Source organism: Patella vulgata, chromosome 4 (assembly GCF_932274485.2).
Source record: "Patella vulgata chromosome 4, xgPatVulg1.2, whole genome shotgun sequence".
NCBI lineage: Eukaryota > Metazoa > Mollusca > Gastropoda > Patellidae > Patella > Patella vulgata.
Genome location: NC_065882.2, coordinates 81,271,448 through 81,287,443, shown reverse-complemented (window position 1 = coordinate 81,287,443; position 15,996 = coordinate 81,271,448). Strand labels below are relative to the sequence as shown.

The 15,996-nt window shown below is 39.7% G+C and overlaps 1 long non-coding RNA gene across 1 annotated transcript; it reads left to right on the top strand.

Annotated features, from left to right (window-relative positions):
- Positions 1 to 11,282: 11,282 nt before the first annotated feature.
- Positions 11,283 to 15,199, top strand: LOC126817135 (uncharacterized). Its single transcript, XR_007678807.2, has 4 exons — positions 11,283 to 11,387; positions 11,731 to 11,837; positions 12,702 to 12,766; positions 14,757 to 15,199. It is a non-coding gene; the product is annotated as an uncharacterized LOC126817135 (long non-coding RNA).
- Positions 15,200 to 15,996: the final 797 nt, after the last annotated feature.

Here is a 15,996-nt window from a genome sequence, read left to right as displayed (position 1 = left end):
CTAAAATATGCAAATGACTACGAAAAAAGTCACTATAGACCCTAACAGAAGAAACATTTCCAGTTACATGTGACGCCCAAACGCACCAATAGCTACCGCATGGAATGCAGGTGATGCTTGGGATCATCATGGGGGTCCAACCCAAGATTTGCACGACTCTGACTTTGAATGTTACAGTCATTGTGGCATTGAATTCCAGGGTGGAAACATCAGTTTAATTGTTTTAGTGACCAGAAAACAAATTTTGATATGCGTCGGCTTACCCAAAATGAAAGGTTACGTGCCCTTGGCATGCTACAGATCGGCACAACACAGGCGGTTGTGGCGCGGACGATGAATGTTTCTCAGTCTGTCATAAGCAGGCTATGGTCCAGATACCGTGATACACAATCTGTACAGGACAGACCACGCTCAGGTCGACCAAGGACGACAACTCAAGCCCAGGATCGATTTATCCGTACCTTGGCCTTGAGAAATCGTGTCATCACAGCAAATCAGATCAGCGCTCGTCTTCAAACAGACACTGGTGTGAGAGTGAGTGGCCAGACGATTCGGAATCGACTGCATAGGGGTCACCTTCGCGCCCGACGTCCTCGCGTGATTCCTTGTTTGAGAGATCATCACATTCAGGCAAGACGTCGTTGGTGTAGGGATCGTCAACACTGGGATAATCGACGCTGGAGCAATGTGATGTTTTCAGATGAGTCAAGGTTCACTGTTGATTTTTTGGACAAACGTAGGAGGGTGTGGCGTCGTCGAAACGAGCGCTTCCAAGACGTTAACGTCATCAGACATGATCGATTTGGGGGTGGTTCTGTTATGGTGTGGGGAGGCATCACTGTTGCTGGAAGAACGGCTTTACATGTTGTTGCAGGGCGTGTTACAGGCCAGTACTACCGGGACAACATCTTGGCAGTCCATGTTGTGCCGTTCGCACGACGTCATGGCCGCCGTTTCATCTTCCAGGATGACAACGCAAGATGTCACAGGGCCAGGATCGTTACAGGTTACCTCCAACAACAGAACATCACCACATTACCTTGGCCAGCACTGAGTCCCGACCTCTCCCCCATCCAGCATGTCTGGGACATGCTTGGACAGAGGTTACGTCAACGTCAACAACGTCCTGCCAATGTCCAAGAACTTGCTGCTGCGTTGCAACAGAAATGGGACAATCTGGACCAAAATGACCTTAGACGTCTCATTAGGAGTATGCCACGTCGGATCAATGCTTGTTTGGCAAACAGAGGAGGATTTACCCGTTACTGACTTGGTTGTGATGCTGTGGTAACTTTGCTGTTTGACCCCGGGTATCATTTTACCCTTATAATGGTCAGTCTGTGCCTTACTTAGTCTAACGATCATTTGGAATAAATCGATGAATGTGAACTTCATTTCATTTAATAACACTTAAAAATCAAATATCCCCTACTTTTTTTGAAAAGTATATAAATCTATTAAATGCTCTGGAATCTTAAGTAAACCAGCGTTACTATCTTTCACTTCACCCGTCTCTAACGGTTTTAAAACGTCATTTTCATTAAATTCTACTGCCTTGCCAACAGCTTGATTAGTCTCTAATACAATCGTTTCTTGTGACGGATTGATTAAACATATCCGAGGAAATTCCGTTTCAACGTGCGAATGAGCAGATCGAGCTAACAACAAATTAGGATGATATATGGGTTCTATAACATATCGCGATAGGCTTTTACTTAGACTACATCGCACACGCGCTACAGTTAACGGTGGTGTAAGAGTTCGTTTCACAACAGCAATATCAGCATGTTCGTCACATTCATCGTTTTCACTATAAATCAAGTCAAAAACATCATCTCCTATTTGCAACTTGTCCGTTAACATATCAATTCGGACTTTATTGGCGCGCATAAAATCTAAACCTAGCAACATGTCGTCTTCGATTGGAGCGACATACAAATGATCTAGTTCCATTTGGAAAGATCCAAGATCTATTTCAGCAGGACCAACGATAAAGCCTGGAAAATTCATTTCCCGGCTAGCAGTATACAGCTTAACATCCGTAATTTTTGGCGTTTTTTTCTTAAGTATTTCATAGCGTCTATCACTAAGAATAGTGCATTAACTACCCGTATCTCTGACAGATAAGATATCTTCTCCCTGTACTTTTACTTTTAATTTATACATAGCATCAGTATTGACGCGACGAATACTCGCAGACGCGAATACAGGAGTTTCGGGTATTATACCTATGACACCATCATCAACGGTATCAGCTGGAACAATATTGACACCAACCTCCGGGGCAACGGTGTTTTCAACAGTGGCACCGACGGCTTCGGTGGTATCACAAACCGAATCAAGAAGCTCACTCCTACATTTAGGTGTACCGCTTAGACCGGCGTCGCTTAACGTCTCGTAAAAAGGCGAATCATAATTAAGTGGGACCGGACGCTCGCCCGTTCGTTCGAACCGTTCTAGTTTAAATCCGCAACGAAAGCCACGTGTTTGTCGGCATCCTTTTTACCGGACAAAGGTGTACTATGCCTAGGAGAAAATAAATTCGGACACTCCCGCTTATAATGACCTTGTTTTCCACAATGAAAACATGAAACTTGTTCCCTGGAAGGAGAGCGAGATCTGGATAGAGATCTTGAACGAGATTTTAAACGATCAATAGACGCTAATATCTTTTTCACAGTCAAAGACAATTCACCAAGATGTTTTTTTTATATCGTCAAAACGTTTCTCTAACGTTTCCACTCTATCATCATTTTTTGATTCATTAGAAGTTAGCGCCTTAGTATTTTTAGCAGAAGTAGCTAAAGTCTGAACACGTGCTTCGTATTCACGACTAGGACCACGTGAATTATTCCCATAGATAGCAATGTTATTATGCCTAAACCATTTAATTGACTGAATAGCCGATTCTATATTCGGAGGACGCATATTGCAAGCATACTGTCCCGCTTTCTTATCAAAGCAACCTTGACAGAACTTCAAGACAACCTGTCTACTTATGTGGGCTTCCGTACAATCGGAAAACGCTTTATTTGCAACCGTCAAGACGCGGTCGGACCAATCATTCAAAGACTCATCACGATGTTGTCTCAGGTTTGCAAACAAAAGCATTGAAGTTTCAGGCAAGTCCTGATTTCCAAAACGTTTTTCCAGTTTTCCCAATAATTCGAATAATGTCAAATGGGCATATCTATCAGATATCAAGCAATAATACTCACTTGCCTTGCCTTCTAAACAAAAGCACAAACTATCACAACTTTCTTGATCGGAAAGGGAATTCATAGTAACGTATCGCATGAATTTATTCGCAAATGCATGCCAATTAGATTGACCATCATAGCTCAAATATTTGGGAATAACTGCTGTATTCCTCCGTGTTTTATTTTCGGGTCTTGCAGGCCTACCCGCATTCGGCCGGGTTGAATTTGAAGGACTTTCCCCCTCTTCCTTACAGGATAACTTGACAAAAATACTTGCCGACAAATCCATCACTTCAGGAATGCCTAAAAGCCCATCTTGAGCTACATGTCCACATGCATGACGAAGATCTAAAATTCTATCGGCCGCTATCGGACTCACGCCCAAGTCCAACAATGACACGGTATTAATATTTACCGACATAATTCCTAACTATCTAACTATAATTTAAACCCGTTTATTTATGCTTTATAATTGTATAAACAATATCAAATAGACACCAGTGATGTATGGAGATGTAATGCCCCCACGTGCTAGCCTGCACGTGCAATGCACACGCACGTGTATGTTACGAGCGTGTATAATTCACACAACAATATAAATATCAATGATTAAACAATTATCCCTACTATAACTTCTCCTCCCCGTCAACAGAAAAAAAACTTTTTTTCAATCAACGTAAACTTAAATAATTTTTATCCGGTACTACCAAATAAAGTGTTTATCCCCGAAGTCCCACTTCGGAATATGTCCGTTACTATAACAAACAAGAACAATACCTTTTTACTCTAAGTCTTGTAACTCATGTGTGGGCCTCACACACGGTCATCCACGCTTATATACAGGCCAGGTTCTTCGGCGTAGGAATCTCGACTTAAGTAGTCCCGTCTACCATCGGGACTTGGACCACCACACTTCTAATGATTTCACAGTAAGACGTGTAGAGTGTATTTCCAACCCTAGTGCGATATATAAATCTTTTAAACTCACTGTTCCAGAAGTGGAATTCAGTAAACTGTTTGATGAGTCCCTATGGCCTGAAGGTGTTCGTATTCGCAAGTATTTTCGTCGACGTGACGATTCTCAAACTAGACTGAAATCACAATGAACAGTTTTACGATCGTATCATACATGGTCATGGGGTAGACAGGTTTGAGTATGTTCAGAAATTGTGCAAAGAACACGATATCGTCTTGATTCAGAAACTCTGGCTCTTACAAGAACAACTGAATATATTTGAGGAGAAAATAAAAGACGTTAAAGTTTACGGTACATCAGGAATTGACAGTAATAATGTGATGCTATGTCGACCGTTTGGTGGCTGTGCTATACTGTGGAAGAGTTCCCTTATCTGTGATATTAAACCGATTAATTCAGATTCTAAACGTGCATGTGCTATTATAATTAACTATAATAATACCAAAATATTATTGTGCTGTGTTTACATGCCATGTGACAATCGTAACAATCAGGAATTCGAAGATACGCTTAAGGACTTTAGATTTTTTATTTCGACGTGTGATGAAGACTATATTATTATCGGTGGTGACTGGAACAGTGACTTTAAGAGGACTAACTCCTATCATACAAATCGTCCTTCGCAGTTTTGTTTATCAAATACTTTAAAATGTGCATCGACTCCTAGAAACTGCAAGATTGATTATACTTATTTGAGTAAGGCTAACGGTGACAAAAGCAAAATAGATGACTTTATTTTGTCAGAGAATCTATTTAATAGAATCGTAAACGGTGTGTCGATCATGAGAGCGATAATCTGTCCGACCATGCCGCAATCAGTATAACTTTAAACTTAAATATCGAAACCTTTGTCTCTTCTGAGAAACATGCAGTTGACAGCTCAGTCGTAAAATGGCAAGAGGCTTCAAAACAACAACTGCTCGCATAGAAAGAAACAAGAACATTTTTTTAGTGATATTGAAGTCACTTATAGTGCATAACAAGACATTCACCTAATGAACATCTACATATACATCAAGTTTAAACATTCACCTAATAGACACCTATGCCAAGTTTGAACATTCTACCTCAATTAGAAGGAGAGTTATTGTGTTCCAAAGTTTCTACCAATCAAATTGCTTATCACTCTGCTTACCCTCAGCAAAAAATGTTCATTATCGAACTTAGTTAAGGTATTCATATAATAAATCTATACACCAAGTTTCATCAATCTCACTTAATTAGAACTAAAGTTATCGTGTCCCAAAGCATCAACCAATCAAATTGCTTATCTCTGCTTACCCTAAGCGGAAAATGCTCATCTTCGAACTCCATCAAGGCATTGACCTAATCAACACATACACCAAGTTTGAACATTCTAGCTCAATTAGGAAGAGAGTTATCGTGCCCCAAAGTATCAACCAATCAAATTGCTTATCTCTGCTTACCCTAAGCGGAAAATGCTCATCTTCGAACTCCATCAAGGCATTGACCTAATAAACACATACACCAAGTTTGAACATTCTAGCTCAATTAAAAGTTATCGTGTCCCAAAGCATCAACCAATCAAATTGCTTATCTCTGCTTACCCTAAGCGGAAAATGCTCATCTTCGAACTCCATCAAGGCATTGACCTAATCAACACATACACCAAGTTTGAACACTCTAGCCCAATTAGGAAGAGAGTTATCGTGTCCCAAAGCATCAACCAATCAAATTGCTTATCTCTGCTTACCCTAAGCGGAAAATGCTCATCTTCGAACTCCATCAAGGCATTGACCTAATAAACACATACACCAAGTTTGAACATTCTAGCTCAATTAGGAAGAGAGTTATTGTGTCCCAAAAAGTGTGACGGACAGACAGACGGACAGACAGACAGACGGACGAACCCATTTTAATAGTCCCCTGCTTTCTTCGAAAGGCGGGGGACAAAAAGTACAAATCTCTCATGTTCAATTCATCGCATGGATTGGATAATTACTACAATAAACTTGTAAGAATAAGCATTGATGCTAGCTTGAAGAGCATACCGTATTCCAAACCCGGTAATAATAAACGAGCAATTCCTGGCTGTAACGATAATGTTGAACCAATCAGAAAAGTTGCAATATTTTGGCATAACATTTGGAAAGATAACAACTCCCCACGTTGTGGGCATTTGGCTGACATTAGGTAGTGTCGGATTAACCTTGTTGGGGGCCCGGGACATACCAACTGTGCGGGGGCCCCATTGTTGTTTGTTCAAATTGTTCGTACTGACCGCGGATCGTACTAGTATGTACTTCGCCCCCTTCTGTGCCTGGGGTGTTTAGGCAGCGATTTCCTGGGCCCACAAAATTCTGTTGGTACCTACCAGTCCCGGGGCCCCCAATATCCCCCCCCCCCTCAGCCCAGGTACTGGTTGGCTCCGTCCAGAATAAAATATTAGTATGACCCAGAATTGTGGGGGTGTTACGATTCCTCGATTCCCTTAGCGAAGAACGTAAATGGAAATCGGGTTCGCTACAGTCTAGTGCTATACCAAAAGAATAAGACAAACAACAAGTTAAAAATTAATAAATTTTATTAGGAGGAAAACAATTAATTAATTGTAGGCCTATATATTATAGGTTCTACGGCAATAAATAAACAAATCGGCAATACCTAAACAAATCATCAAATTGCATAAATTATAAAATATTGGTAGGCAATTATAGTAGTGAACGCCAGATACTTTCTGCATTAAAATAATTAAAAATATGAAGCTGATCATTGACGTTACCGCCCTTTGCCCTAATTGTGGGATTGCATGTTTTTCCGTCCCAAAAGCCAAAAGTGACAAAATAGGGATTTTTCCCCAAAAAGTGGGGATTTACCCACTAATTGATAAAAATGGGGATTTTTCCCCCAAAATGGCAAAAGTGGGTATTTACCCACTAACCCAATAATTGATGAAATGGGGGTTTTTCCCCAGGAGTGATGAGAGTTAGGATTTTACCCAACTATTGATAAAAGCGGGGATTTACCCACTAATTGATGAAATTAATGGGGATTTTTCCCCAAAAATGATGAGTTAGGATTTTACCCAACTAGTGATAAAAGCGGGGATTTACCCACTAATTGATAAAATTGATGGGGATTTTTCCCAAAAAATGATGAGTTGTGAGGTTATCTCACTAATGATTAGGAGCTGAAATAGAACCTGTAAAATATACAAAAGGCAAGTAGATCTATATGTTGTTATTTAACGTTGTTGAATTCGGCTCTGGGAGGCCTCGAATTCCGGTCAAAATAAGGCCTACAAAAAGAGACAATCAATATTGACAAATTGACGGGGGAAACTGAGCCTAAGGCCTAGGCCTAACTTGCAAAAAAAAAGTTCTATAGTCCAGCTTAAATAATCGCCAGTCAGTGTTTACCACGGGAATTAATAGGCTGCTATTCACCTACCAATAATGTATCCATGACTTTCTTTAAGGCAAAATGGGCCTAAAAAGTAGTAACCTTAGATTCGACTGCGCCCAGTGACTGCCGGAGACCGAAGTGTCAAACCTAAGGCCTGTCGTCTGCTCTAATTAAACGCTCCGCCAATCAGAAGGATTGGAACGTCGGCTCGCGCTCACCAACCAATGAAATGACTTCGAAGGTTAGCGCGAGTACTACGGCCAATCACAGTGCCTGGAACAGACGCTCGTGTAAAACGTCAGTCAAATGCCGGAGTTGGTGAATGAAGCTTGTCAGAATCCGAGACGATGAATATTTGAAAAATACGGGTGCAATCTGCATTGGTATGCTATCTTGCGTAAGTATTCCTATCGCCCTTGAGATGGGGCATATTAATACGAATTATTGAAACATGACAAGCTGAATTTCGACCAGGGTAGAACTAGTTCTCACGCGTTGACTTTGTGAAATCAAACGCACGCGGTCTGCCTCCATTTGACACTTCCAAACGGCTGACAATAAATGAGTAGATAAACTTTAAATATTATAGCAGGTTAATGTCATCTCTAATTCTATGACCTTTTGTAGACTTTGGCCGCGATATATATATAATAATGATACTACTAATAATATAACAATAATTATAGTTTTATTCTCGTGCAACTCGAGCAGGGAAGTTATCACAAACATGTCACAAAGTGATGCATCTAGCAAAAACTAAATAGCTTATAAAAATAACAATACTGACTCTGGTGCATGGCACATATTAATTAATGATACTAAGTTAGCAATACTAAGTTAGGTCGATTCAGCTCTAATATTAGCTTTGCCTCCGCGCGTAACATTGGCCCTTCCCCTTCAAAACATTCGTCCCGAATGAGTAAATAAAAATAAACTCTTTTTTTTTTAAAGGCAAAGCTATAGGAATGAGTATATAGGCTACCTTGTTTATCAAAGGTCAGGTAATGTACGTACACGAGACTGGCAGGATAACATGAAAATTGGGCTAGGCAAACGCCTATACGTATTCTGCACTAAACAGTGACATTTGCCACTTAAATATTACACATATATGCAAGAAGTAAACATGCCTATTGCAGGTCTATATTTAGGCCTGAAAAGTTATATAAACTATTAATTACACACTTATTAACCAAACATTATCGCGATATTAACTAGATTAGAACGGTTTGCGAATACACCAGTGCACTAGTTACCACAAGAACAATATAATAAAAGCAGCACTACTCTAACAGGAAGAAGTAGTTTTCATCATTCAAATACAGGAAGTCTTAAATCTCCTGCAATTTTTGACTTATGAATGATTGTAAACCAGTAATACCATAAAATTGGGCCTCACCAAACAATTCATGTAACAATTGATAGCTATATGGCAATGCCATTTTGGATGCAGGGGCTCCAACATCCCCTCTTAAAAATGTTAGAATGGTATCAAAATGTTTTGGCGATCTATCTATAAAATAATAAGGAAGGCCACCTTTCTTTTCAGCCTTGATAGGGGCATCCTCCTTAAGCAAGTGAAAAAACAGAGTCTCCTGATGGGACCTCAAAGTGGCCATAGTGGTTTTAAATTCTGTTCCCCCCACATCTAAAATAACCATTCTGTGTTCATTATCTGCCATGTTCTTAAGTTGTTGTTTAATTTTCAGCACCAGACTGGATTCGGTCGAACTATTATTGTTATTAGAATTTGGAAACTCTGATTGCCTCTCACTACCCCGCAGTGTTGCTATGGATCCGGAAGACACGTCAGACAGGGCCGAGGATGAAGATGAAGATGAAACAGTTCTCAAACGCTTACGATTAATGCGGATAGGATACACAAAAAGTGGTTTGGCTAAGTTACTTGCAGTACTAGGGATTTCAGAATTTTGTGGAGGTACCACTTAGGCACTGCTGTCACTCTGGCCTCTCGTCTTTCGGATTCGGACCTGGATTGACGCCTTACAGATTTAACCTCCGTTTTCATGTTGGCCACAAAATCCTTATATTCGGCCTTCTCTATCTCACCATATCTCATGTTGGCCCTTTTTACCCTCTCCATGGTGGCACGTGGACATCCAGGGTGTTTAATGTCCGGTCGGTTTGTAACATTCTTGCATTGACTACATTTGTATCCAAAACCAGAATGGCTACTGACGATGTGACTCTCGCAATGGGCGATCCGCACATATTCTCGGTTATCATTGCATATACTGCATTTATACCGTGTGACCTGTAATACATAATGAAAATGACCTTCGTTATTTAAAAAGTGGTTGCTACAAAGGTTTGTTGGGTTTTTTTTTTTTTTTTTATTTAATATGCTTATTATTTAGTGCTTATTTCCCAATTGAGTAGAATTGCCCACATATGGTTTTAACAAATTGTGATGGATAACCTTGGGTATAGAAGCCACAGACTTTCGAATTTTATAAAGTACGTCATTGATTGGTTTTAACACGACACAAGGACCCTCCCATGCAGGGCTTAATTTATTTCCTGCATCCTTACACCCGGCATTATAAATCCACACACGGTCTCCCGCCTTATATTGATTAACCAGAATATTTCTGTCATGGTTGCGTTTCATATTATCCGCTGATATCCTTAACCTTTTACGTGCGAATTCATGAATTGTTTTTAATCTTTCCGTCAACTGATATGCATATTCTGATTTGTTTTGATTTACTTCAGGTAGAACTCTACCAAGAACAAGATCAACAGGTAGGTTTATTTTACGTCCTAAGACCATATGATTGGGACTAATGCCAGTAGACTCGTGTTCCGCTGAACGATAGGCAGTTAATAATAAACTTAAGTGGCTATCCCAGTTTTTTTTATTTTCAGCAATGAAACAAGATATCATGTTTTCAATTGTACGGTTTGCCCTCTCAATCATCCCATCTGATTGGGGTCTGTAGGCGGTAGTACGCGTTTTCGTAATACCCTATATTGTGCACATTTCCTTAAACACTTGTGACTCAAAATTTGATCCCTGATCGGAGTGGAGCTCCATAGGCACTCCGAAAATGCTAACCATCCGGTCTATAAATTTATTGGCTACAGTATGCGCTTTTTGGTCCTTCATTGGTACCGCATCGACCCACTTAGTGAAATAATCAGCCATTACTAAAATAAACTTGTTTCCGTTTTCAGTCACAGGTAATGGTCCAATGACGTCTAGTGCCCACCGTTCCATTGGAACACCAAAATTATATTTTTTTAATGGGGCTTTAGCAGTTTTAGTCTTGGATTTTCGAGCAGAACAATAATCACATGCTTTAACCCAGTGCTTGATGTCATTTCCCATATTATTCCACATAAATCTCTCCTTTATTTTGGACAGAGTTTTCTTTCTGCCTAAATGTGCCCCACCAACCCCATTGTGAAGGTGTTCAAGGACTACCTTCCTAAGGCTAACTGGCAAAATTATCTGAAAATGGGGTTGTCTCCCCTTATCTGGTTCCCACTCATAACAAAGGATATTATCCTTACATACCAAAGAATCAAAGCGCATCCAGTAATATTTTAAGCTTTCACTCTCTAGTGAAATATCAACCCAAGGCGGTCTTTTATTTCCCGTAACCCACAAACTGACTTTTTGTATAATTGGGTCTTTTTCTTGAAAATTGATAACATTCTGACCCTCTAATAATTGTGACATATCTAACTGTACATTTTTACTTTCAGGGGGAACATTGAGTGGATTTTTATTTAAGGTACATGGGTTTTCCATGTCATTGGACAAGGCATTCACAGACACGTCACACAGTGAAATTTGATTATCAGGATTGGCCTCACAGGTATAATTTTGCTCAGCCCGAGTACAGTGCCCACACTGTTCGATACATGGCCTCCGCGAAAGCGAATCTGCATTATTATGGGCACGTCCTGCACGATATTCTGTTTTGAAATGATATGATGATAAGAACTCGAACCATCTAGCCAATTGACCTTCAGGATTTTTAAAATTGATAAGCCAGGTCAGGGCCACGTGATCTGTGCGAACTCTGAAAAACTTCCCATACAAATAATGATGAAATTGTTTTATTGATAGCACAATAGCCAATAGCTCTCTTCTAGTCACACAATATTTGCGTTCAGTTCTACTGAATGCCTTACTATAATATGAAATAACTTTTTCAGTGCCACATTGAATCTGAGATAAAACAGCCCCAGCTCCAAAATTGGAAGCGTCGGAATCGATAATGAACAAGCCCTCTGGCTGGGGAAATGACAGAATCGGTGGACTGGTAAGTGCACCTTTTAGATTATCAAACGCTTTCTGACTATCTTCCCCCCAAACGAATTTCTTGGTTTTCTTTGTCCGCAAATTTTGATACAAATTTTCTATAATAAGAACATAGCCCCAAAAATGATCTAACTTCTTTCACTGAAGTAGGAATCGGCCAGTTTTGAACTGCATGAGTTTTCTCAGGATTGGTGGCTATGCCATGTTCACTGACCACATGACCCAGAAAAGACACCTCTTTCTTCAACATTGCACACTTATTGGGGTTCATTTTTAAATTGGCTTCTCTTAATCTTTGAAATACTAGGTTCAAGTTTTCCATATGTCCCTCAAATGTTTTCGCGAATACAATAATGTCATCGAGATAGACCATGCAAATTTTCCATGTTAGTTTAGATAAAACTTTATCCATGAGACGAACAAAAGTGCTCGCGGCATTACATAATCCCATCTCAGCTATTTTTAACTGCCAATACCCTGAACGCAAATCAATGGTGGAAAAAATTGAATTTCCAGATAGAGCGTCTAGTGTTGTATCTATTCTAGGTATTGGATGGCTACACTTCAATGTCACCTCATTCAATCGACGGAAATCCAAACAAAAACGCAGACTGTTGTCTTTCTTTTTGACTAGCACTACACAACTACTCCATGGACTACATGAGGGCTCTATTATTCCCTTATTAATCACATCCTCAAGCTCTTTTTCAACCTCCTCAACCTTAGCTATGGGAACCCTACGGGGATGCTGTTTAATTGGAGGATTAAGTCCTGTATCAATTTCATGTTCCACTAAATCAGTCAAGCCTAGATCACCCAACGACTTTGAGAACACATCTTTATATTTTATTAATAAATTTTTTAGGGCTAGCTTTTGGCTCTCCTCGAGATCGATGGACGACTTATGGTACAATTCCACCAGGTGCTCAGGTATGTCATTATTTTCGGATGAACTTGATTTATTTGTTAATATTTCATTTACATCACAATCGGGGGGAGAATCCATACACATATCAATGACCTCCATGGTCACTACAATTGAATTTTTATAAATCTTATGTTCAGCCTCATTTATATTAAGTAAACGAATTGGGACAGTCCCACACTTTGGATTTACTATGCTTTTGGCCAATAAAATATCATGCTTTTGCATACAATTCTCGGTGGGTTCAATGATTGTGGTCCTCTCATGAGGTATAGGATCTATCACCCTACCCGTAATCATAATTTCACTATTCGGAGGAATCACTATATCTTCTGTCACAGAGACCCTGCAACAACTGTGATTATCTCCCTTTTGATATCTATAACATGGAACTTCATCCCCCTTTATTAATAAACAGTTTTTCATAATTAAAATATCTATGTTATGCTTCGTTAAGAAATCGATCCCAATAATACCAAAATTGGTAATTTTTGCAATTAGAAATTCATGTTTAAAACTATGTGCACCAATAATCACATTTGCAGTACATTTCCCTAGGAATGGTTCTCTTTCCCCAGTAGCAGTGATAAGGTTCAGTTTAACTGGTTCGATATGTACTTCACACATAAGCTACGTCTACACTAGCAGCATTCACCGTCTACACTAGCCTTTTAAATCCCGTTTTTTTCCTAAAAGCCGGCTTTTTCAATTTCTCAATCGTAAAAGCCGGCTTTTTAAAATCCGGCAATTATTGAGGGATTTTTCAAAATCAAAAAGCCGGCTTTTTCAAAAAACCGGCAATTTTATGTGTGTAGACGGTAAATCCGGGATTTATCAAGTACCCGGATGTCATTCGTCCCGAGCTTCCGTACATTCATAACATTGGCATTGCTTCCGGTTCTAAGAAATTGCGGTAAATCTCAAATCCATCTATAGCCTAGCCTATTTAATTTCAACATGCCTAACCTAAAATGGGTTAACGAGGAGTCTCAGACCAGTTGTTCATATAATTATCCCATAAATCCGAGGAAGTAGGGTATTTCCATATTCTCCCAGCTCTGCCATCAGGTAAACTCTCGATCATAGCCATGAAGGATGTTAGTCGAAAGTGTCTTCGACGGATATACAATCGCAATCGTCTTGCACGTCGTTTTCTCGCCCTCTTCCGTAAGTCTGTCAGCGATCTGCTATATTCCATAAGCTGGATATATAATTGCACCAAAGTAACCAAAGTAATCATTATTATTATATTATTATCTCTGCAAAATTGACTGAAGCCGATGGCGTAATAAATAAACCGGAAGTTCCACAAATAACGAAGGTCGGTGTTCATCGTCTTTTTCCGTTCAGTCAGTGTAGACGCTACACTTGAAAAAACCGGGTTTTTAAAAAGCCGGCTTTTTCAAGCCTAGTGTAGACGAACCTATAGTTTTTAGCTTCTGTATGCTAATATTCGCCCACGTATCCACTAACATTGGGGCATCTAAGTTTTCCACCTTAGCATGCACAAACAAGCCATTATGGTCATTTGAAATGCTACTAATTACTATATCATTTGATTTATTATTAAGTGAGTCATCTATGCGATTCGTCGAACTTTGACTCGCAAGTCCAACGACATTTAGTTTCCCGACCTCCCTGAATTATTGCGTAGGTCTTGGGATTTTTGAGGTGACTGAGGTCTTTCCCAGTTTCTCTTTTGATCTTGGGGGCGGTGGGGTTCACTGGAGTTACCTCCCCTTATTTCCCAATTATTTTCTCTCCTTTGATCCCTTGGCACATAACTATTGCCTCTGGGACTGTCATTGCCTGCCTGATATGGCTTATTATAAGTGTTATTGTTACTACTGCCCCCGTTCCACACATTCCTTTGCCTCAGCGGTTGGTTAAATGCTTTATTGTTACTTAACGTTTGAACCAGCTGTCTAGTCGTGTTGTCCAACGTATTGATTGATCTATTTAGCGTTCTGATATCTAACTCGTTGTATTTTTCAGGCACTGATTGGCTTTGAGAGTGACATACAGAAACAGGCTCCTGACTGATTTGATGCACAGAACGTCCACGTTGCCTATCAGCGAGTCTGTGCGCTTCTAACCGAATGGCATGTGTTTCAGCCTCATTAATATCTTTAGGCCGAAGTTCACGTATTCTCAACCTCATGTCCGAGTCTTGGATGGAATCAACAAAATGATCGAGGGCCAAGATGTTAGTGAGCGATGAATCGGCTGTCGGATAAGCCTGCCGTGTTAATTTACGAATGGCCTGGGCTAATTCAGGCAGAGTTTCAGCCTTTCCTCTACAACGAGTTTGGAGTCGGGCTCGATACATTTCTGAACGTTCAAGTGAGCCAAATCTAATACTGAGAGTCCTAATGAGAATATTGAAGTCTTTTCTCTCCAGTGGGCTGAGTTCAGTTAAAATAGCTCTGGCATTACCAGTTAAGCTGCTGGCTAAATACAAGGATTTGTCATTATAACTCCACCTATTTATGTTGGAAACAATTTTAACAGAGTGATTATTTTCATGAGCTCTACTATTAAAACGCGGATAACTCACATGGTTATCATTTTGGTTTGATTGTGTAATGGGAGAACTACTTTGAAAATCACCTTCAGGAAATACATCCCTAACCATGCCACTCGGCTCAAGTCTAGCACTTTTACGTAACCCATTAAATTCATGAAACAATGCATCGACATCCTTCTTAATAACATTTATTTCTTGTTTCATTTCAATCAACCCTTTATGGCTCTCACTTCTTAGATATTCCAATTTTTGGCTGATTTGATCTAAGATCGAGTTGTTATTTATCAAAATACTGGGATGGTCGCTTTCCACAGACTGAAGTGATTCATTGGAATTTTGTATACTATCATTGGTGCCCTCATTATTCGGGTTTGCTACAGCACTTTTTTTATTATTTATGATAACTTCTGTATCATCAAAAGTCGCAATTATGAAGCATTATATCACAATAAAACGAAATGTTCTTTTTTTCAGGTGCGTTTCATTATATTTTTATTTATGATTTAACTATTGACTTATTCTCTTGGCACACTAGAGCTGGAGTTTACAATAATAATAAGGGAATTTTGTGGTAGTATCCCACTTCTGACACCAATGTTACGATTCCTCGATTCCCTTAGCGAAGAACGTAAATGGAAATCGGGTTCGCTCCAGTCTAGTGCTCTACCAAAAGAATAAGACAAACAACAAGTTAAAAATTAATAAATT